This window comes from Aquila chrysaetos, chromosome 5 (genome assembly GCF_900496995.4).
Source record: "Aquila chrysaetos chrysaetos chromosome 5, bAquChr1.4, whole genome shotgun sequence".
Classification (NCBI taxonomy): domain Eukaryota; kingdom Metazoa; phylum Chordata; class Aves; order Accipitriformes; family Accipitridae; genus Aquila; species Aquila chrysaetos.
In genome coordinates, this window is record NC_044008.1 from 30,445,596 (window position 1) to 30,469,972 (window position 24,377).

Below are 24,377 nucleotides of genomic sequence, written 5' to 3' on the forward strand. Positions count from 1 at the left end.
AAAATTTTGGATTACAGTGTCATCTGGATGCTGTTCCACATATTTCAGAGTACTTATTCCCAATTTGCAAGAGCTAAATAAATAACAGAAATAGTGTTCCCTTTACCTTGCCAGTCCTGTATTCAGAAAACTGTTCATCTTCCCATGCTGATTTCACACCAAATAACATATAAAGGGATGAAAAAGCCCATTCCAAACAAACACCCCCTGCAACCTTCAAACCCATATACCCTGATCCTTAACAAAGAGAAAAAATGTTTTAGAATTATTACCTTTATTTTATATTTTGTCCTCACACACACACAATTTGCCCTGGCAGAGCTGATGGCTTATGTCCTAATGAGTCCCCTAATCAAAGTTGTAGTGGGGCTCAGTGCATATGATTTACAGTGCTCCCCAGAAAGTACAGGAATTTTGACCTGGTGTTTGATCTTAGTTTGTGCTATAATCTCCGTGCATTGTATGAAAGTCTGCTTTGTAACGGATAGAAAACAACTGTGTTTTGCCTCACTTTTCACCCAAAAGACGTATAAAGAAGTTTTGCTATCATTATACTAACTGCACAAAATATTCATGATACTTTGACAAAACTGGACTAGTATTCATGAAAGATATGTTATTTGGTATTTTTCCAGGCTTTTGACTTGCTCAGTGTTTGCAAATTAGTTTAAGTCATAATAGATGCACTGTTCTTTATTAAGAATAAGTATTTTGCTGTATGTGAAAGGCTTGAAAGTTCACTTTTAATGTTTCAGAGGTTGGTTTTTTTTCCCCTTCATTCTAAAATCCTAGGTCTCAGGCACCTGAAAAAAAGTGAAATCATTAATTCTTAATGCAAACTACCTCTTTCCTTTTAGGAGAAATAGTTTGTGCTATGGCTTAGTTACAAAACTGGTCAGTCATCCAGATCTGATTGAAAACAAAGATTTAACAAGTAGATTCAGTGGAGTTACTTTGGATTTACAGCAATGTAACTTGGAACAGAACAGAGTCTAACCTGGAGGGAGCTATTGAATTTAACTGAATAGATACAATACATTGAATGCAATACATTCAAAGGGATGTACGTATCCAATGGACCCCTGTTGTAGGCAGTCATCCAAAATCTTCAAATACGAGATCCAAAAGGACAAGGCCTGACCTCACACACTCTTCTTTGCTGATACTTAAAAGTCTGTATGAACACATATCTTTGCGTTTAGCATTCTCTAGGTTTGCAAACTGCCATGACCAAGGCATGCCTATATCATACCTGTGCTGATGGCCTTCCTCCTAGGATGGAAGACACCAACAAAATATGACCAGAAGAGGCCGCACCTCCTCTTTCACCCCGTAGTCCCATGGTTAAAGCCCTCAGACGATATGTGGCTGATCCATATGTAGTTTCCAGGTAAATCTTTCACCCCTGTGAAGACTACCACAATGTGGTTGTGGTTGTGGATGTGGAGACCATGCCACAGCTTGGGGTAAACCTGCAGTAAACTGGTAGTTCCCTCCCAAATTTTATTTTAAATATTATGTAAAATTAATTATGTTAATGTTAGTGTGCATATATTAATGTTATATGTAATATACTTTAATTAAGGTAAATATGAGTTGTCGAGCCTGGGACCCAGGTTCCCAAATTAAACCCAGGCGAATGTCAAGCCCACCAGAACGAAGAGGTGTATTTGTTCTTTCTTGCTGCGTATCTTGTTCTGTCTCAATAGTTAGTTGTACGTGTGGTGTGTTAGTTGCTCTCCACTGGAAAATACTCTGCAGCGCTCTGTCATCTACAGCCTCCCCAGCACAGGAAAGCGCTCTCCTTAAAAGTCTACCAGCCCAGGGTAAAGCTCTCCCAGTTTGGGTGACATAATCAGTAATTTGCTGTATTGTCAAACACAGCGTGACTCCATTCATGCGCTTCTCCATTCAACTGCGATTACGTACCTGCCTCCAGCCTGCCTAGCTAATTTCATTTTTCATTTAATAGTCGCCTGCTGAAGCCGAGTCAGAGAGCAGCTCTCAGAACTTGTTTAGCTCCCTGGGTAAACATTCTGGTGAATAAGACATCGCATATATCACCAGCAGTGGTAATGTACCACAGCTCATAGCTCTTTAGAAGAGCTAATGCAGATGCCGGTCCTCAGCGCAGGGTTTGGGACAGCACTTGGGACTCTTTCACCGGAGTACGCCGAGGTACGCGAGCCTTGGCAATGGTGGAGCTCCGACCACAGCTGTCCTTGCAGTTTTATTACTGACTAAGGAAACCAGGTAGCTTTGGGTGGCCACCCTGAGGACCGGCTGTCCCTGGGTGCTTCCCTCAGGGCAGTGCATTCCCCGGGGTGGGAAGGACACGGGGAAGGGCAGAAACGTAAAGGCTAGGTACTCATAGTTGTCATTAGAGCTAGCCCTATGTGTATAAGCCCAGTGTATCTTACACCGTTTGTTTCCCTGCAAGGGATATATATTCTTTTATTGCTGAAGAATTCGCCTGGCCATAACTGAACGCATTTTTACACAATTTTCTAAGATGCTTATCAGCAGACATTTTATTCAGATGATAATCTTTTGATCTTGAAGTTCCAAATTATTTTTTGCTAAGCCTTAAAAGTTTCATTGTGTACAAACTTTCCTGGAGGTCTGAGAAGAGCTTTGAGGGAGAAAATGAGTCCTATAAGCTTATCTGTGAACGTACAAATACAAGCAAATTAAAAACGTGACTGTTTTTAAGTGAATGCTATCAGTGAGGATCATTTTAATGAGAGACCCAAAAACCTGAAGTGTAATGCCTTCATTTGTCCAGGCAAGAGGATATATGCATATGTGTAACTGAAGTGTGGGAAAAGCTTTAGAATCATTTCCATTGATTTCCCTAATTTCTACCACTAAATTTCATATTTTTAGCTCCTGACGAGGCTTCTTGTTGGGAGATTCAGCTTCGGTGGCTCATGTAGGAATGTAAGGATTAGAGCCTGAACAAATGAGTTTAGAAAACGCTTAAAAATAATCAAATATGCAATGAAACAGAGGCCCTTTCTCAGTATTGAAAGAAAAATCTTGCATCATGTCTTAAGTGGCTTCAAGGTCAAGTGATGGGAACTGATGTAGTAATAGATGGCTGCATTAGATTTGACTAATTTATGTGCCCTTGGAACCTACGCACAGTGTGTATTACTGGTGAGTTTATGAAAGAATGCAGTTCAGTATGGAGGTGTGAGCAGCAGCCAGAGAGCGCAAAGTGAGCCAAGGTCTTAACTCCATCGTGTCTCCTCTGCCCATTACTGCCTTCTAGCACAGGCAGGGTTGGCACAAAAGGGTTTGGAAGAGATCCAAACCCACTCAGTTAGCCATATAACCATTGGTATCTCAGGTACCCCCATCTAAACTCACTAACCTTCAGAATGAGTGTTTTACAAAAATGGTCCCTAAGGGCTCAAAGTTTCATTCCAAAGAACGTACGATCTGCCTCAGAGGTAAGAGTTTAGGCTGTAAAGTTGAGAATTGCCTCCTACAAAGTACCACAGCATGAATTTTACAGGAGCAGGTGGTTCAGTGCCTGAACTGTATGCCAGCCTGATCAGGTTTTGGAAACTACTCGTTTTCTCTGCAGCCCTTCAGGTCTAGCAGGGAATTTTAGAATATGCACTGAGCACTCTGAATGAAGTAGGAGCTGTAGAAATTGCAGGAGTAAGTCACCGTTTTCTTTTACATCTCAGCAACAGCAGTCAGTGTCTCTCTTGTACGTGGCGGCAGACAGCACATTCAATCTGGGATGTATGGATCAGCCCTAGCAACTCCCGAGCTCCAGAAACTGAAACCGAAAGGTGAGCAGGAAAATGGGTTCAAGCTCTTCTGCTTCCCAACAGACTTCGCTAACTACATGGTGCTTGTACACTAAATGCTGCTATTTTAAAAGAAGTAGCCATATTTAGATGTTTTGAGAATCCTGATCCTTTGGGATATGTGTAAATCATATGCTGATAATTCATATCAGGTTTAAAAGCCTGCTCTGTTCAGTGCCTTAATTTAGGTACGTGCAACCGTAGCTGTACGCTTGCAGCAAAGCAGGGTTTCACAGAGAACTTGCAGGTCAAATGAGGAATTATCCACAAGGTTATACAACAGCTGAGCAGTAGGGTTGGGACCATAAGTCTGGATTTAAGTGTCTCAATTCTGCATCTGATGCCTTAGTCCTTTATTGGCTCTAATTTCATGTGTTTGGAAGGGATTTTTCCCATGGGAGGGTTAGAAATGCAGCTCTAAAAGAATGCAGCTAGCTGTTCTTTGAAGACTTTGGATTCAGAAGGTGCTGAAGTAATTTGAAAAACATTTTAACTCAGCCCAGGCTATACAATTAGAAGCAAAAATTGATTCAGCAAACAAGATGTGTTCAGAACATGGTGACCTGACAACCTGTAATAAGGCCCCCAAAATACATACTAGAGGCAAACGGAGATGTCAATTGCTCGTAACAATGACACCCACTGTTCTCCTGTAACATTGTGTCCCATACTTGTTTCAAATATATTAGTAAACAATGTATTATGTTTTCTAAATTAACAATAAACAGAAAAAAAAATAAATGGAAGTTCCGCGTAGCATTAGGAAAGAAAACCTTTTAAGACTGATTTGATGCTGCCGCTGCCAGTGCCACGCTGCTGACTAGGAATTAATTATAACTGCCCCTCCAGCCTTGTGTTTGCTCGCAGGAAGGTTTTGATTAACCGGCGTTGTGCTGTTGTGACTGTCCGTGGCTGGCAATGCTGCCGCTGCTCGTGCAGAAGACAATGATATCGCATATGCCGCTGCTGACTGAGGTGGGGGGGGGTGAATCGGACACGGGAGAGAAACCGTTGCCGTCCTCTTCAAAGTGCTGCGCTCGGGGTACGTGTCCATTCAGTAATTGCATAGGAGTTCGGTCGCAGCAGGATTTTGTAATTACACAGCTTAATTGTTCCTGCCCTTTATAAATGGCTCTTTGTTTTTGCCATTTGTCTTTCATATTCACCCACACTCTCTATTAGATTTCTGCTTGCTTGTCCCCCGCTTGTCCCCTACCAATTCCTCCAGATTCCTATTTGTCATTTCAATACACTTCGCCATGCATGCCTCAGTTTAATTTCCTCATGCCTCTGCTATTCAGTGTTTCTGTCTCAGTAGCGCTCAGCCTGCTCCCCTACTTCCATTTCAGCTCCCACTCTCTCAGTGAAAACCGCTCATGCTGATTTTACTTAATGCAGTATAATTAAGGGGAGGGTTTTTCAGAGGGAAAAACGTCACTTTTCATAGACCAGAATGGAAAATTTGACAGGATGTTATCAAATCTTGTGAATAGACTTTAAGATCCTGGTGTTGAGTCAAACAATGTCCATTCACTTGGGGTTTTTGTGGAGTTTGGGGGTTGGTTTTTATTGATTGGTATGGACGATTTTTGTGATTGCTTGAGGACCATCCTGAAGGCCCGTATCACCTCTAAATTTGTCTTAAAAAAACCCACCAAACACCTGCAAAGACAGAAGACTAGCACTGAGGGAAAGATTTGGCTTTGGCTTGCTCGGTATGCTTACTTAAAAAACGTGTATTTTGTAACTATTTGTATACAAACAATGTCAATAATAAAACTATCGCCTCTTTCTGATAGCGGCTGCCCCACCACCACTTCTGGTGCATCCTTGAGGCCCGTTCCCTGTCCTCCTGACACTGATTAGCTCTTGGAGCACCTCCTGTGGCATCCCGACTGGCAGCTGCAAAGGAAAGGACGGACAGCTGGAAGTACGCAGCTCTGCAGGGCACCTCCTTACTCCGCAGTTGGCTGGATCAGCCTGCAGGGTCTCCCAGATCTGCTTGAACCTGCTAATACAGCTCCCGCATGTCTGTGCAACTTGACTTGGGCTGCCATGTTCTGTTATCCTTGGATTATCAAACATGGCATCAATCTTCATTAACTGTGGCACAAGCAATGTGCACGCTGTCTCACGTTTAACTGAACGGTAGTCCTATGCCCAGTCCACTATAACAGCTGAGCTGTAAGGCGGGTAACCTAGGGCTCCACCTGATCCTCTCAGGAAACTTACTCCTTCTCTACACAGATGTCTTCTAGAAGCATCCAACCTCACTAAGGCCTTCTTCTGGATCCGGTATCTTTATGAGGAGATCACTGCTTGGATGGCCCAGGATGTTCACAGATCAACTGGCAACTTGTTCTGCATTAAAAGAAAGGAAGTTAAGGATGCCTGTGCCATCCACTTGTGATGACGGCAGAGGCACTTCTGCTTTGCCAGTGAGGTTTTCCGAGAAGATTCTGATAATGAAGCAACCTAATATGAATTTGTCATGTTAATGTTTGCCGGTGGTAGTGGTTGTGGAGTGTGATAAAAACATCTTCATTTTACAAGAGAAGAAAACGGAGAGGGAAAGCAGGACATTCAGGCTTTGGGCCTTGAAGGATACCATCAATGAATTTGGCTCTGAAAGTTCTGGCACGGCTGCGTGTTTCTGGACTGCCTCTTAGCTCAAGCATATCATTACCACTGGCCAGGCTCTCCACAAAACACTAGGCTGCCTTTCCCACCAAGCAGCTGCATCCTCAAATTCCCTGGCTGGTGGAGGAGGGAGATTTGCACTTCCCAGATGATCTGCTCTAGGTGTTGACACTGGAGCTATAAGAGAGAGCAGGTACAGAGAGCTGGCACGTCTATTTTTGGATCTTCTCAGTTTGTGCGGTGGCTGGGAGGGTCTTTCTGATATATTTCCAGATGGGGTTTGGCGCATTTACACCATAATGGAACTCAAGCATACTCCATGTTTCCAATCTTACGTTAGTACCTTCACCAAACTTAATGGGCTAACTAGAACAGCAGCAGTATAATGTGGCCTTCAGCACTGCACTAGCAACCTTGGACCTTGCAAACACACCAGATGCACCCAGCAACTGCCTGTCGCGACCCTCCATCAAACCAGAGCACACAAGCTACCTCAGCTGTGTCCCATGCTTTCCTCCCAGGATCATCTACACCCAAGAACACCAGCAGCTTGCTCAAGCCTGTCCCCTCCCTCCGCATCCCAATACACAAGACTCGTAACTCCTCCTGCTGTTTGATCTGCTGTCCTTTGTGATTTACACGAGTCCTACTCCATAACAGCAAGGAGGTCAACACTTTCAAGCCACGGTTATTCGTGTTACTCATCAAACAGTTCAGGCTGACTAGTCACTGGACCTGACTCTCTCCCAGAATGGGTTTGACATGTATGGCACAGGTATCAGCTCTTGCAATATACAGATGCCCTTATACAGACTCCTTAATTTAGAAAGGAATCTTCTCAGGAGAATAACTTTGCTGGTCTAGTCTGCGGGAAGCATCTGCAATCAGTAGCTTATCAGTAGCTGTTTCCCCAGTCAAAGGCAGCTGCTCTGGCAGCAGTCGGTGAGGGTGGTGAGGTGAAAGACCTGTGTGTCAAGTGGCCAACAAGCAAGATTCTGCATAAGGAAGGTACGCAGGGTTCCCTTTTTGGTTTAATTTTCTTCTTTAGAGTTTTCATTTTACAAAGGGGGTCTTTTTCAATCTGTGATAACACATTTTATGGAGGGCAGAGGTCAACAGCTCAAGTCTGAACTCCAGGCCAAGATTTTTAAAACAATTAGACCCAGCAATTCTTCACCATGCGTATTTTTATGGTCATATGTCGCTGTTATGAATCTAGCCCAGATTATGGCCCTTGTTTTCCTCCAAGTATTCTGCAGCTGTCCATGCTCCATGGAGGAGTTTTAGACATGTGGTCTGAACAGGCTCTGCGGGACTGCAAATGTCCATGCTGAGCAAAAGAGTCTGTGTCAGGAACACGTGCTTGTTCTTAACCTCTGTTTGCACCAGTGAATAGCAGGCACCTATCTGTAAATATTTTCTAGCTGGTGGCTCTGAAGACTTTAGCTTGCAAGATATATATTGCAATATATATCTTTCCTCTAGAAAAAGGTCATCAGGAGGCTCTTGGTCCTATTATTCCCTTTCCTATTAACAAACCCTGAGAGGTTCAAGTACTGCCTGCTTGTGTCACATCCCTAGCTATGAAGACATGGGCCAGTGACGTCTGTTCAACTTGTAGCAAGCTGATAACCTCTCATAAGATAAAAAGCATCTTCAAGTCACATGTGTAGAAAAGATGCGAGAATTCAGGGCATGCAGTAAAATCTAGCTTTGAAGTCAGGAGAGATGCAGGGGAAGGAAAGCTGGGAAACACATGATTGGCAGCCATTGAGCAACTTTAGAGGCTTAGTACGTGGACAGCTGATCCCCTTTCCTTTATACTTGCTACGACACATAGTATCAGCTCTCTGTTCTGTCCTTTTTTCATCACTGTTGCTCTAGTTTGAGTACTGGAAAAAAGACCGAGCAGACGTGGCAGTGTACGTGTTAGTGTGGACCTACAAGGCAGCTCACCTCTGAGGACGGGCCTTCTAGAAGGCAGGACCATGTGGTATAGTTCAGACTGATGCATTTTGCCATCGGCATTTTAGGCTGATGGTAAAGAATATAGGTGCAAAGCGTGAGGGACTGTTTTTGGTGGGAGGAGAAAGGAAAGCAGAGCTGCTCCTGTTGTTACGGCAACAGAGGGAGATGTTTGGTGTAAGAGGAAAGGGTCGAGAAATTTGTCTGAACGACTGCAGACAAGTGGGAGAGAGAAAGAAAAGAAATTGGTTCCAGGAGAGATGGGGCAGCAGTCACTGACCTAGGAAGGAGGGAGGAGAAGGCAACTCTGTGCACACGCGCATCGTGTCACATCCATTTCTCCCCTTGAGAAGGCACGTTCCTGCAGCACAGAGCTAACGATGCGGCAGTCCTCACTCTGCACCCGCCCGTACTGCGTGGGGTAAAGAGACTGCCTGCTTACCCCACGGGGCAAATGTTAGCAGGCTGAAACAAAGCAAACGGGTACTCCGAAACCCTGGCTGGCACTCCCAGAGTTAGCGTGACCTCTCAGCAGCCGTAAACCACCCGCAGTGATCCGCACGACTCAGAGTGCTGATTACAACAGTCATCACTGCCCTCTCAGCGAACGCAGGGAAAGAACGGGTGCTCTGCCTACACTGCTAAGCTAGCTGGGCATGCTGCGTCATCTTGACCACAGTGGTCTTTTTTGGCATAAACTAGCTGGTTTGTGGTCTTACACGAATGTTACAGAAACTGCAGAAGCTGTTTTTTTATTTAAGCAGCTATGCTGCACATCTGTATGAACCTGGAATGGCCACCTTCCAGACAGCAGGTCTGCGCCTACGCCTTTCCATCACCAACGCACGTGCCAGCTTCTGCCATCAGCCATGAAGCCACTTCTTCATGCAGTGGGTATGGCTGATGGTTGGACTCGATAATCTTAAAGGTCTTTTCCAACCTAAATGATTCTATGATTCTATGAAGGGCTACAAGGGGGGTCTTGGGCCTGAATGTAGAGGCGGCAGCGGGGCACAACAGGAGATCTAGGGGAGACGTGTTGCGGAGTATCGGAGGGCATGGAGGCCACGTTTCACACCTGAGGACACTGCGTCCTTGACGTAGCGTGGACATGGGCAGCTGGGCCGTGCCCCAGAAGTGTACTGTGTGAACACAAACAGAGCACTCAACCCCGTGGTCCGCTCACCGGGGCTGCCGGTGGGACTGGGGTGGGTCAACCTCGGCTGGCCGCCAGACGCCCACCAAACAAACCGCTTTCTCGTTCCCCCCCCTCCAGCTATAGTGGCAGGGTTGATACAGCCAGTGTGATGAGACACTGACATTCTTCTGAGGAACAATACAGAAAAAATGTGACAGGAAGGGTTTTTTGGTTTGTTTTTTTTTGTTGCAAATTGGAAGTTAACATTTGATGAAATGATGACAGGAAAAATAATACAGGCTTGAGTGTAAAAAAAATGGTAATACTCTCTGATGGGAGGCACCAGCACTACAGGTTGAGAATGACTCGTGGCACTCTGATTTCCTATCAGGTCAGTTGTCCTGTGGGATCAGGGACTAGACTCAGAAGAAGTGTCACCAGAAACCATTTCATGGCAGACAAAAAGGGTGTGGGGCAACCTGGAGGCAATCTGGATGCCAACAGTCTTGCAAACCATGTTGCACTACTAATGCAGAGAGAACAATTCTCAGGAACTGAAAGGAAAATGAGGACCAGGAAAAGCAAGGAATGTACATGCATAAGAAGATGGACTTTTCAGGGTGCAAGCTATTTATTATGCTTGCTAGAAACAATGCTAAAATAAAGGTGGCTACAAACACTTAAGGGTAGGCGCTTTTGACAAGGGGAGACAGTCAATGGTGGCCTTCATAAGACCACAGTGATGAAGCCATCTTAAAATGTCTCCCTCCCTACGGCTCGGTTGAAGGGTGGGTTGCCCCACACACTTATGCTCTCTGGTTAAAAGTGAATAGGTGGGGGAGGGCTGAGCAATGAACAACAGAAAGTTCCTAAAGTGTCTTGGTCTTCGAAACCAGTGTATTGTTAAACAACAACCTGAGAGCAGTCAGATGGACTGCTATGCTTCAGATAAAAGCAGGCATTTCCTTAACTTGGTTATTTGAGTTAGTGACAGGAGTGCTGTTCGTGTTCAGTTTTAGCACTTACTCTGTTTTTGATTAAGGCTTCCCTGGATGCTAATTTTTAATGGAATTTGAGGAATTGCAAATGGCTTCACAAATCACTTCTTAATCTGATGAAACAAGCAAGGAATAATACAATGGGTTAAAAAGTCTCAATAACCTGCTCTCATCAGAGTATTATGGGAAACATGTAAATAAAGAAAACAAATCAGTGCCCCGTTCACACTTCATCAGCTGCCTAACAACTTGCAACCAGTTAATTACACACCTTTAAAATGCATGTACAGGAGAAATGATTCAGAAATAAGCTTCTATAATGAGAAAGGACAGCACAGAAATACTGACTCCACTCAGGTAAATTTAACCCTTTAAATTTGACAGTGCTGAAAGAATGTACTGTATGTAATAGCAAAGTAACTGTTGGCTGCTTTATGCTAAGCATTTAATAACCGCTAATCTACAATGATTGCTCTACACCTGTTTATTGCTACTAACCTTTGTAACCTTTACTCCTCACTTAAAAGGAAGGTAAGGGTTTACACATTACAGATAAGAATGGAATGCTACTGTCAATGTTGCTGTTGATTAAATATATTGAAGACTATCAAGGGATAAGTAATATTAGGCTGAGTTACTTGCACATTTCTGAATATTTAGGACTCATGTAGCCTGGTAGCTCAGTACATATAGTATTGCTATGGCTAGCAGCAGAACATGAGCGTCATACTGACTTCGCAAATCCTCAGGACTTGTCAGGCTTTGCCGAGCTTACTTTAGCAGGCCTCCAACTCTCTTTTACCTTGTTTACCTGTAACAGCAATTTTCTAATGATCAGGTGGTAATTGTCTAATATGCCAATTTCCTCTCTCTGGTGACCAGCAATAGGACACAAAGAAATGGGATGAAGCTGCATCAAGGGTAGTTCAGACTGGACATTAGGAAAAGGTTCTTCACTGAGAGGGCGGTCAGTCACTGGAACAGGTTCCCCAGGGAAGTGGTCGCGGCACCAAGCCTGTCAGAGTTCAAGGAGCATCTGGATAACGCTCTTAGTCATGTAGTTTAGTTTTAGGTAGTCCTGTGAGGAGCAGGGAGTTGGACTCCATGATCCTTACAGGCCCGTTTCAACTCGAGATATTCTATGATTCTATATTCTACTTTTGTGTAATTTTATATAATTGTGTGCTACAACCATAACACGTGGTAATAAGTGGTAATAAGCAGTTACTTGTTAGAATGAAATGTTTATGCCCTTACCATAATAATGCAATGCAGGGGATTACACTCATGGAATGACAGGAGTGTGGGGAGACGCAAGATGACACTGGAAACTTCAGGGCTGTAAACAAGTCACTGGTGCTCAGTTAAAAATACGTAGACCTGGGAGTTGGGGAAAGCCAGTTCTAGGGGTAACAAAGAGAACAAACAACTCCCACCACACTGAACCAAACCACCTTAGCACCTGTGGAGGGAACAGAAGAGTGAGCATAACACCAGAGACAGAGGTAGATGTTATGAAGTTTTCGTAAGATTTTTAACTGTATTATTATTGAGATTGTTTTTTTTTCCCTGTAATAGTACTGTTTTCTTTTTCTGTAATTACTAGATCTGGACTGATAATTCTTTCATTAGCCTGTCAAGATGTTACCTACACTAACAATAGACTCTTGACTTTGCAGATCATGGTTGCTTCCTTTTTTCCTATGACAAGAATCTGAGGGTAGCAACTGTTCCTTGAGGAAAGCCCACACAATTAAGTTGACTGTTGTAAGTTATTTATGTATTTTCTGCCCTTCAAAGATTATGCCAGTTTCACTGACCAATGGCAGGATTTCAGGAATAGTTTTCTTGTGTTTCAATTCTTCTCTTTTTCCCTGATGGAGAGGTTACTACAGTTTTATGCTCTGCTGCCTGCCCGACTGACTGGAAGCAAAATCTACTTTATTCTGACCAGGTTGTGTTTCACTATGTACAAGGCATAACATAAACAATATGTGATGGTCAAAAGAGTATCAACACCAAGGAACAGAAATGTTTGTCCAAAGACCTTTATGTGGTAACTTTCATACAGCGTCATAATCAACCCAACCAGGTTTTTTCTTTCTCTGTGTAAGCGAAGAGCACTGAACCACAGGTATGTGCACAGGTACTAACATCAGTCAGGGAGTTTTGGTCAGTACTCCCGCCAGCGTTTGGTACCAGCCTTCAGCTGGGTCCCTGGGAACTCTGGCACAGCCAGGGTGGGATGCTTCTCCTCCCACGGCGAGCGTCCCGTACGTGTCTACACCTGAGTGAGTCATCAGGATGCACACAGTAGCAACTGAGGAGAAACAGGCTCTTCTAAAATGTGATTTATCTGATTTCTTTGCAACATCCGGCTGTGAATGAGATTAATCCTGTCCTAGAAGGGCCCTACGTCACCTCCTTGACATAGGAAATTGAGACAAATAGTTCATGTATAGCTAGCTACATTATACATATGTGGGTAGATAACTCCCACTGAATATAAACTTCCATTTGGAAAAAAAACACAAAAATGAGTGTCTAATCCTTTATCACAAGCCATTATCGGAGCCCAGAAGCCAGCAGGGGTTAGGTGCCTAGTCATGTAATAAAATGGAGAAGTGTAATAATATAATAACACTGAAGATGCCACTATCTTTTTTTTTTCCCATTACAATAGCAGGTTTAAGATTTATTGCCCTCCTTTGTGCCACACCATTCATTGCTGCCCTTGGGCCACAGGTCCTTCAAGCCACAGCTGGATGGTATGAAGAGTTCGTCTGCAATATCCATTTAAGCAATCAGGCTTCTTGATCTTGTGCCTTCAGTGCTTGTGCCCTTTTTTCACGGCACCTTTTCTGTGCTCTCAGGCTGTCGGATCCAGACCAACATTCTCCTCCAAAACACGCCTCTTCAGAACAGTACACTCAACACCACTCAAACATTCATCCTTTACTATATGGAAGAAGATAAACAGGCCTTAAATACACTACGGATAGTTATATTCACAAATGTATGGTACTTGATTTTAACTCAAAGCAGGTCTTAGGTATCTCCTGTAGACTTTCCAAGCTCTTAAAATGCAAAATGAAATTAAGCTAGGGGAAACTGAATTAAATGTGTTTTCAGCATAAAGCTTGCCGCAGTCTGCTGAGAGTCTTTTTAATGGATACTGTGGTACAAAAGTTTTATGGATTGCCGAGAACGCTTTAATGGTACTCTCAACTGAAAAGCAGTTGAAGAGGGGGGTGAAAAGGACATGCTTTTTCTTTATTTCAGCCACTGATGCATCAAAGCATGGAAGCAGCAAAACATTTTCACTAGCTATTTGTTAGAGTTGAAAGCAAAATAAACTGTTCTCTACTCCTAGGTAGCAATGCAGCTGCAGTAGGTATACTTATAAAAAAAACCGCCAATAAAATGGTGCGAACATTGGTAATGCATCATCTGCAGCTGGTAACTTTAATATGAGCTTTGATAAATATCACTTTATCTACAAATAAATGAAGAATAAAAATGGGTATTTCCTGCTAGTTGCTTAGCACGTGCATTATTTCAAAATGAAGAAAACTGCTGATAAGCCATCATTTGATCTTGAGAGGTTTACAGCAAAAGTCTTTAATCGAAGAGTTTCAGCGGGAAATATTTCATATCGTCAGCTTCGAATGCATGGAAATATTGAGGCACATTCCCATAAGATGCTTTTCTAATGTTAACAATTGAAAGTATATCGTGTTTTGCAGCAGTGTTTTTGATCATTTTGTAAAGACTTCCCAAAGTTTTTATGTTATGAGTGATGGAAAAGAAGATGGTGGATACCAGCGGCTGAATACTGTATTTATTCCACGCAATGCACTGAAAATCTTATTGTAGAATCTTACAGTGAGCACACAACTCAAATGGGTTAAAGAAATAATGCATTAAATATAGGGTAATCGACACCAAAGTTAGCCAGAATTATTTGATTGTAAAGGTAATGCTTATTTAAAAATGTGTCAAGGGAAAACAAGAAATAGGGTAACAATCACTGGTTTACACTAGGTAACAAATATGTTGGCATCACATTGTTATTTCAACAAACAAAGTCACACTAAAGCTAATTCTATTTTTTGTGAAAATGTTGTTTTAAGCATTAAAAGCTCTAAGCATTGCTGAAAGGTTCAGATTTGACAAGAGGCTGGGCGTGTTGTGTTTGGAATAGTGTGTAACAAGAAATTCTATAGATTATGCATACATAATTCCAGAGCCTTGTACTAAAAAACGGTCTTAGAGCATGTCTTCTAATTCAGTTCGTTAATAAGTACTCTAAGGTATTGTCTTCTAAGATAGTTGAGTCCTATCTCAAAAACTGCGGAAAGAGTATTTTACCTCTGTAAAAAGACAGGGTCAGACTACAGACAACTACGCGTTCATAGTTTTATAACTGAGCTTCAAAGTCAAGATAATTTCAATTATAAACAATTTTATCTTTGACCTTAAAAATAACATTTTAATAATAAATTACGAATAACTGAGTGCAGAGAGTCAGGCAGAGGTGTCATCTTACATTGTGTCTGACAGTGGCCTGACTAGTAAAAGTTATCTCCCAGGACCTAGTTAGGGAGCCCCCCCAGAGCCCGAGGTAGTTTCTATGTGCATAATAACCCCTAATGGATTTCTCTGCTGTGAACTTGCCCATCCAGTCTTGAAGGTACATGAGCTATCTGGAAAAACCTCCTGCTTCAGACTATACCGGCACCAGCACTTGTTATGGCAGCTGATAAAAACAACCAAACACTCTTGACTGTGACATCACAAACCCTAGCGTATGCACTTGCACGGGACTGGAAAAAAAAATCAATCTCCGTTCGTGAACGCAGGACTGGAAGTACAATGCAGCCAGTTCTGATGTGCAGCAGAGGCGGCTGCCATCAGCCCAGATGAAATCTGGTACGGACTAGGAAACTCGGCGGCTAAGCAAAAATCCTGCCTTTTTCTGTGTGGACTGCAACGCGTGCATCTTACAGAACTGGTTTGTAGTGAAATACTGCGTAAGAACTCCCAGCGTTACACATTAACGCTGAAGGCAGTGTATTTTTGTCCCTTTGCCGAAACACATCCAGAACGGTAGGGACCTCGTGCGTTTCGATCTCCGTGTCCTCGCCGAAGGAAACCACGGCTGCTGCAATCCAACGGCCCTCCTCAGGTTCTCCCTCAGGTTCTCCCTCAGGTTTTCGGGGACTCCTGCGCCAGCTGTAAATGCAGGCGGTTAACAAAGGTCAGACCGAGCACGCTGTCGTTCGTCAGCCAGGGCCCGGCCTGCCGCAGGGCTGACAGAAGGTAAACTCAACCGCTCGGGCCGTACCCCCCCCGCCCCCGCACGCCGCAGCCCGAACGCCCGGTGCAGCCGCCTGCAGCCCCGCACCCCTCACACCGCGCCGCCGGGTCACAGCCCAAGCCGCCGCTCCCGGCCCGCCGTTCCCGGGGCGTGGGCGGGGGGGGGGAACCCGGCGGCCTCCTCACACCGCCCCCCCGCGCCAACGCAGCCGTTAGCCCACGTGACCGCGAGCGGCGGAACGCGCTTACCGGCCCTCCCCGCGCGGAAGGGAGGACAGGGTAAGCGGGCCGGGGCGGGAGGCGCCGGTCGTGGCGGAGACGGTGCCCGGTCGGGGGCGGGGCGGGGGCCTCCTCCTCCTCCTCCTCCTCCTCCTTCTCCTCACAGGGGCCGCCCGGTGGATGACGACGCTCGCGCGGCGGAAGCGTGGCGTCATGACGGGAGCGCGGCGGCGGCGGGCGGCGGCAGCAGCGTGTCCCCTCAGGCGCTGAGTGGGGCCCTGCCGTGCGGCCGGCGCGGTGCGGGATCCCTCCTCCCTCGTCCTGCCCTCCTTTAAGCCCGCCCTGTGTCGGCTGCCGGCGGGAGGGGGGGTCGGGTGAAGGAGCGGCGGGGGAGGCGGCGGCGGCGTGGAGCACCGCTCCTCTCGCAGCGTGTTGGCTTTTAGCGGTGATTGACGGGAGGGACTGCTGGGCGCGCCGCGACGGAAAGCGAAGCGGTAGGGACGGCCTCCGCTTGCGTAGGAGGGAGCGGAGGCTTGGAAACGGCTTCGTGGTCGTGCTCCCCGCTTCACTCGCACTTTGTCCGCCGCTGGGAGGTGCGCCGTGCACTGCTCGTGGGCCTGGAGTGGGTGCCATTCTCATTTAACACGGCTTTGTTCAGTTTCTATCGGATCTTGTATTTGTGCTATGAGGCGCTTCTCTGGTGTCCTGCCGGAGTGGCTCTCCTCTTGGACATCTGAGAAAGAAATTCCTGTGTTGGTTTATAATGACATAACTTACCTTAATGCGGCCGCTTTTCCATGTCTGGTACTTGCCCTTCAATCTGTTCCTAGCTTCATGCTTCTCAGTATAAAGGCCACAACGCTTGAAGCTGAAGAGATTCAGCCAGTTCCTAGACACATCTCGGTGGTGTTCTTACCTTTTTTAAGGAAAACTAATCTTTTTGGAAGTCAGTGAAGAGCTTAGATAGAAAATCTGCAGCTGAACACCAAGTAGACTTTAACCTCGTAGTATCTTTTAATTAGCCAGTATTCTGTTGCGATTGATTTTTTTGTATCATATCGTTGCTGTTGCATCAAACTGGAACTAATTGAGTACATTGAGGTGTCAAAGAAGGAGAGAGGCGATCTGGGAAAGCTGCTTTACATCTCTCTAGATAACTTTCTTGTACCAGCACATTTTTTTTTTTTGCTTTTTCTCTCCAAAAGCATACATCGCACATACTTGTTCATTGTTCAGTTAGGAAGAAAATACACATTTTTTGTCAACAGAATATGCTTGGAAGACAAAACCTCACAGGGATTTTCAGGTTAAATGAAATAATTTCTCTAGAAGACTTTAGAACTAGGTTTGGTTTTTCCAATATGCAGCTTTGTACCTGAATCCGCAAGGCTTTTGTAAAAAATGTAACGTTTTTAACTTCCGTGATTGGGAGGTTTCTGAGAGTCTTTCATTTCTTTTAAAATTACGGATTCTTCTGTTTAAGTTGTGTTTTGTTACCAAAATAGATTTGCTCCTGGAATTGATGGGAAATAGGTATACACATGGTATAATAGTGGGTGGTATCCAGATCCACGAGAATAATATTTCGGTCATGCTGAACAATAATTTTAAGATTCAAATGGTTTCACTGAATTGGAATTTTGTGTTGAGATCTTTGTGAGTTGACCAGTGTGCCACAGATTCCAGCTATTTATGGAATACCTGGATCTTTATGCTTATGGTTTAGTTGTTTTTTTTATTCTCCAAACCTGAGAAATTTATATGGCAGCTAAAGTTGTCACAAGTCCCAGACTCAAAATCAATATGGTGGTGAATGTTATTACAAAGTACACTAGGTATGCTCTTAGAAAGTCCTACAGTGACCTCTAATGTTCAAGGATAAAACCCGAGTTTCTGAAATAAAGGAAGTTATTTTTCAAAGGCACAATTTTGCATGTTGGTTTGTACATTTAGTTTATTAATATGCCACAGACAGTAGATAGTAAGTAGCTGGTTCATCAGGCCTTACTGCTAGGTTTCATGGGAGTGTTTTTTTGGGGAGTCAGTTCTAATTCCCCCGTTTTGAGCAAGTATGCACAAAGCCTTTGTGGTAGTTGTGGGAGAACTAGTTATTTTTGTAAAGTACACTGAAAATGGAACATACATTTCAGATATTAAATACATTCTCTCTTTCTTTTGGAATTATTTATTCATGCCATAAGAAGTATTATTGTCAGTTATTATTCTGTCCTTATATACTCAGTGCACACTTGCATACTTGAAAGATTTGTAGCCGAGAATCTTGTTTCTTGTACATACTCATTCGATTTTCCATTAGGCCAGAAGAAACTTCCCTGTTCTGTACTAAGCTTACTTGTTCTTAATTCAAATGCAAAAACTTCTAGAAGAGTTTGTTTCTGACAATGTTCATGTTTTGAGTTGAATGATGTTATTCCTAGACCGCTTATTGAGTGTTTTATGAATACTTAACATTATATATTTTGGTTAAAACCCAATATTCCCCCTTTTTTTTGTTGTTTTTGCATAAGTTTGATTCTGGATAACCACAACTAACATCACAGTTTTGTGGTACTTGAAAGACTCTGGAGAGTTGACTAGATAAATGTGCAAATGAATTAAAAATCAAGGGTTATGCTATTGTTTACTATAGATGTAATTTACAAATTTAGTGAGTTTGGAAGCAACACCTCAGTTATGCAGTCTACTTGAGACCAAAACATAACAGCAGCTGGTAGTTGTTTGTAAAGGGCACTTCAAATCAATTTATGAAAATAACCTACTTTGCATGCATTGAATCTTTAAGCTGAAAGGCAACACACAACTTTCAGTTGCAAGCAGCTAAGTATGTGTTATGTTGTTCACTTAAGTGTGTTCCAAAATTGATGTAATTTAGTACTTTCCTTTATGTACAATGTATGTCAGTGTTTATTAGTTTCTTTGAAAATACAGAAACATGAGTAAAAACAATTATTGTATCTTTTATGTTAGAACAACTGGTACTCTGACAGTCACCTGTGTGATAGTACTTGAAGACTTTGCGTTACATCTTAAGTTTAAATGCTCTGAAAATATCTAATTTATAACAATTACGCATCTCTTTTTGTATTGCAATACCCATAGAAAAGTGATCGTACTGCTGTTCCTTTTCTTGATTGCTTACGTGTGTAAAGTGGAGTCCTGAATAACTCGTCAGAACTGAGGGGTGGCTGATTACTCTCCATTCTGAACTAGTTGTTACTTTAATTGCTGAGAGTAACTTTCATCTACAGTTGCATTTTCTTCCACTTTTGCTTTACATTTGAAGAGTGAAATGTTTTGTTTGGAAATATAAGATTGTCCATGAGCGTAAAATTCATGTCCCTGAGACACGACACTAATTTGTAAGAATAAGCAGTATGAATTTCTTTCCAGTTGCAACCAACACGTGCACTGAGCCTTTGTACAAGAGATAGATCCCACCGATGGGATGTGGTAATATTAGATTAAAAGAAGAATCAGCTCCACGTTAAACTGATTTTTTTTTTCCCAGTAATAATTCTGTGACAGATTAGGTTGCTGATTGTTGTGGTTGAAGCTTTTTTTGTTTTGATGTGGTTTGTAAGCTGAAAGTTCATTGTGTTGATCTATTTTTGTCTGTTTCTGGGAACTTCTATGTATGTTACAGCTCTGAGAAGATTACAAAACTGGATTTTTAGTGTTGCTTTTCTGTATTGTATACTGGAAAAAATTCTGCATATTTCATAGTGATGGGAGCTATTACATGGAAATCATAATTGGTTTAATTCAAACTAAGGCATAAGAAAACAGTATGTAATGGAGTTGAGGCTAACAAAATCTACTGCTTTGTATTTGGAACAAGCAAAATATCTAGGTATCGGGACAAAATGACTAACCTAGGAGAAACAGAACAGCAGAGCATTACAGAGCATACGTGTGTAGTTACCGAAACTGCTGATTAGGTTAGGGTTTGCTGCTTCAGTAATACAACAGTCATTTCCATGATCTGTGACATTTCCAAACTCGCAATAGAGTGGTGTTCTTTAATGACTGTGTGCCAGGGCGATGCAGGGAGATTAATACGAAGGAGGAATACTGTGAGGAAAACCTGTGTGTAGAGTATAAATGCATTAATGGAATAGAAATGTCACCACTGTGGTGGAATAATGCCAGGATGGGGCTGTCTGTATTGAAGGCTAAATGAGAGCTCGTTCTGGAACTAGACAATATTTTAAAATGAAAACTTAAATGGACTGATCTATTTTGATTATTTTTAACTGAAAACTTACATGGACTAACCTATTTTGATTCTTCTGTGGCATTCATCACTATCATATCTGTGTGCATCAGCCTATACTTGGATAAATATATATGAATTAAATTAGCCTACCGAAAAGTCTGCATGCTTGTACCCTTACAGAAATCACTGTAATGTAAAAGTTTTTGAAATGTACAACTAAGTGGGAAATGAAGGTCAGGCTGCATGGCAGTAGTTCCCTCTGACCTGGTATCGTGAAAGATTGTAGAAAAGGCACGTGTTAAAAATCACAGAAATTCTGATACCGAGCAGCATGCTGTACGTCATGGTTGTTAGACCAGGTATAACCCTGTCTTCGAGTTGTACCAGTCTTCCTTAAAACAAAAGCTGTTGTGCTCAATTTTATATTTCATAGGACGCAAGAGAATTGGGCTCATTCATGTGTTTTGCTATTTTCTGTTATGAAAGTCTTCCTTGTTTTCAAACCATATATGCCTGAATTCTAGCATGATGCCAGCAATTTATAGAAAAATGCATATTGTGATTGGCAGAGAAGTTGGTTATTTCGATGGATTATGAAGCTGTATATAGTATAGTTACTAATTTCTGAACTAGATCAAATAGGTCATTTCAAACTAACATAGCAGTCTTGGCTGGGTAGTTGTTTTGCATATAGGTTGTAATTCCCTCCTTCCTGTTCCCTCACATGCCTTCTTGTAGAAGCACATCAGGGGCCATTTTATTTCCTTTGTGGATGACTGCTAATGCCTTGTTTTTACAGCTATTTTTCCTATCATACTTCTGTGGGTAATTTTTAAGTACCTAGATTTGCAAATATATTGTAACCTGCGGCTTTCTGAATGTTACTTGATGAGTTTCTGCAGGCTGTTTGATAAACAGTGTCTTCTAATGTGCAGGCAAGTGTAAGAAAAAAAATAAACATTTTATACACTGAGAGCTATCTAAATAGCATCTCTGCTCCATATGTTGTAGTACCCACAAGAGGCTCATTATAATCCCTGGACCTTTTGTGCACCAGATACTTCAGTCCAGATAATGCTGTGCTCCATCTGCCTTAATCTCCGAGCTGCACAATATGAAATTCTTAATGCTTTGACCTGCTATATGCTAGCATTTTTGATCTTGGATTTTTCTTGTCCATGTTGCCATTTCAAACAAGTTTTCAAGGTTGCTGCTTTAAAGTTTCTCAGTTCTACTGAATTGTTCTGTGGTTTTTTTCCTAAACCAAGTGTAATTTACAAATGCTGAAAAGTGTATGCATCTCTAAATTATTTTTTCCATGTTTTATATGTTTGGTTTTGTTGCACCATCTTTTAAGTGTTGTGATTTGTTGATCTTATTCAAGGTGTCACTGACTGGGCAGAGATCCAGAAATATGTGTTGCTGAAACTATTTTTTTCAGCAAAGAATCCTTCGCTTGCTTCACTGATGTGCATTTAAACCTGCTGTCAGCATAAACCAGACACCACACTGGATTTCAGAGTCTCACTCCGGAAACATGGTGCTCTTAAAATCTACAGTCATTTTAGAAATCTTTTGAATTTTACATACCAGAGAGCTCCATGCGGTATCATTAAATGTTGATAATTCACAGAGATCTTATTTTTAGAAAGCATTCAGACCAACTGTTACTTACTGATTTATTACTTGGATTAATTTACAATTTTAAAATGGTATATATGATTAACATCTTTTCTTGTTTATATATTAGGAAATCATGTTGTGTCTTTCAAACTTGTTAGTGTATCTTCATGTACCTATGAAATAATGAGCTTCTTGCCCTTAACATTTTTGTTGGGTGTTACTCTCCAACACTTCCTCAGATTCTATATGTTTAGATTTAAAGCTGTTAAGAGTTGACTAGCCATTCTGGAGGATATTCTTCTTTAAAGAATAATTAAAATGTTTATTCAAAGGAGCATTAGAAATAACTTTTTAACCTCACATCCTAAAAATAAAATAGATCAGAGACTTGGAAATCATAATGACAACCTTGCTAAAATTTGTAATTCACTTTGAACGTTGGACATCAGCATTCTTATATATATAAATGACAGGAACATGTGACATTTATGCATTTTTTTTTAACCTATACATCAATTTGATATAGAAAAATATATTTCTGTTATATATTTAATATTTCTATAGTATAAATTTTAAATGAATATAAACTATAATATTTCTATACTATAAATTCAAAATTTCTCTATAATAGAGGAAAAAATACATTAAGTTGAAATATTAGAAAGTTATGTCATTATTTCCTTCAGTACTTTTCACAGATTTTCTCAAATTGAATATGTTTTCCAAGAAAATAGTTAATTAGAGCACATTGATGTTATAAATTATAATCTCTGAGGAGCATATTATCTCCAGGAGTGATAGCTATCTAATGTTTTCTTTATTTTTAAACAAATACTCCAACCAGAAAGTTCTTTGGTTTTAAAAAAAAAATTGTAAGGGTCTTTGTTGCGTCCACCCTTTACTACCCTAAATTTTTTCTTGCGACTGCAGTAAACGCATGTCACTACTGTTTGCCCTTCTTTTCTCCTGAGACCACCTAAGTATAAGAAAAGAAAAGGCTGCACATTTTAATCGAACAGTATTTATCAGTTGAGGGTTATCCACACACGTGTGTGGTTACCGGTAGAAGATAATGCCGCAAACTGTCTTTCTGCTGCCTACGTTCAATCTCTTCCCCTGTGGCAATGCAAGACAACTTGAAGCCCCTCTTGCTGAAAGAGTGATGGGTAACCTTCCATTTACTGGCAGTTGGATGATGAACTATTGTGTCAGCAGTTGCATAGCAACTCTGCATGGGCATGTACTTACCCAATGGCAAATGCTTGTCTGTGCTTTTTGGAGGGGAAAGCTTATGAAACAGAGCTGGCAAAAATGTTCACACTGTTCAGTGAGATACTGACGTGTAGTAACTTCTTACCCCTGTGTTAAAAATGTTTCGTTATATGGAAGGACTTCAGGTCAAAGACGGGTTTGTTTTCAAGTAGTTCTTCTGAAACTGTTTAAAATGTGTGTGCATATGTTTACTATCTTTTGGGAAGAAGGGCTTCTACAGTAGACTGATCTACAGGCCTGCTCAGTTCGTGTCCTGGGGAAAAGCTGTGGGAGGTGGGCACCCAGGAAAATTTCAGAATGTAGCATCTGACTGGAAATGAAGGATTCATCTTGGTGTGGATGGAGGCTAAAACCAGTGGTTTGATCAGTTGTCTAGTGGAGGAATGGTAGGGAGGAAGGAAAGAAAAAAAATATTTCAGGGCAAGTGGAGAAGTCCTTCAGCGCAACAGCTGCTGTTGGCTTTGGTGGCTTTGCACATGTATTGCTTGTAGGGGTGCTGTTGGTGTTTTTCCCCTCATCTTTATTCATTCGGCGCCTTGTAATACTGTAATATTGCATGTGTCCAAAACCACAAAAGTAGGACCTGAACTCACAGCTTTGTCCACAGCTGCTTAATACTCCCAGTGTTGCCATGGCCAAATCATGTACTGAGAATGTAGCGTTTTGTCTTAACTGTTTTAACCTGCCTGCTAGATTCTGTGTCACTATTAATTAGCTTGTAGTTCCAGGAGCATATGGTTGGTCTCCTGTGGATTGTCTGACCAATTACTTTTCTTCAGATACTAGATTTTTCTGTAGATACCAGCATGGGGCTTTTGCAAGAAGTTTATAACAAGATCTGGCAGTGGATTTAGTAGAAGGGATGGGGTGAACATTCATGCTTCATATTAATTAAAAATAGGTTTGACTATGAGGAATTTAAAAAGCAAGTAAATTCGTCTGATTTCATAGAGGTTTTTAAAAAAATTTCCTAAATCAGTCATATTGTGATACATCTGTCAGGCAGTCTTTCAGCTTGCGCTGTGACTGTAGACAACATGGTGGATATGTTTGTGGGCAAGGTCTCAAAATTGTGTTTTGAGGCTGACATTGCTGTTAGAGTGGAGGGGGTCTGAGATAAGCCAGACCTCATAGCAGAGGTG

General features: G+C 42.1%; 1 protein-coding gene across 6 annotated transcripts in view; it reads left to right on the forward strand.

Moving 5' to 3' along the window:
- The first annotated feature begins 8,614 nt into the window (after positions 1-8,614).
- IMMP2L (inner mitochondrial membrane peptidase subunit 2) overlaps positions 8,615-24,377 on the forward strand; it is a 476,942-nt gene continuing 461,179 nt past the window's right edge. For 2 of the 6 annotated variants that reach the window (XM_030015020.2, XM_041123762.1), the window contains exon 1: positions 16,489-16,583. The gene's annotated coding sequence lies outside the window, so the exon portion shown is untranslated. Of the gene's footprint in view, positions 8,620-15,756; positions 15,888-16,101; positions 16,164-16,488; positions 16,598-24,377 lie in introns of those variants that run through there. The other 4 variants (XM_030015024.2, XM_030015022.2, XM_030015019.2 and 1 more) reach the window with 4 other exon arrangements.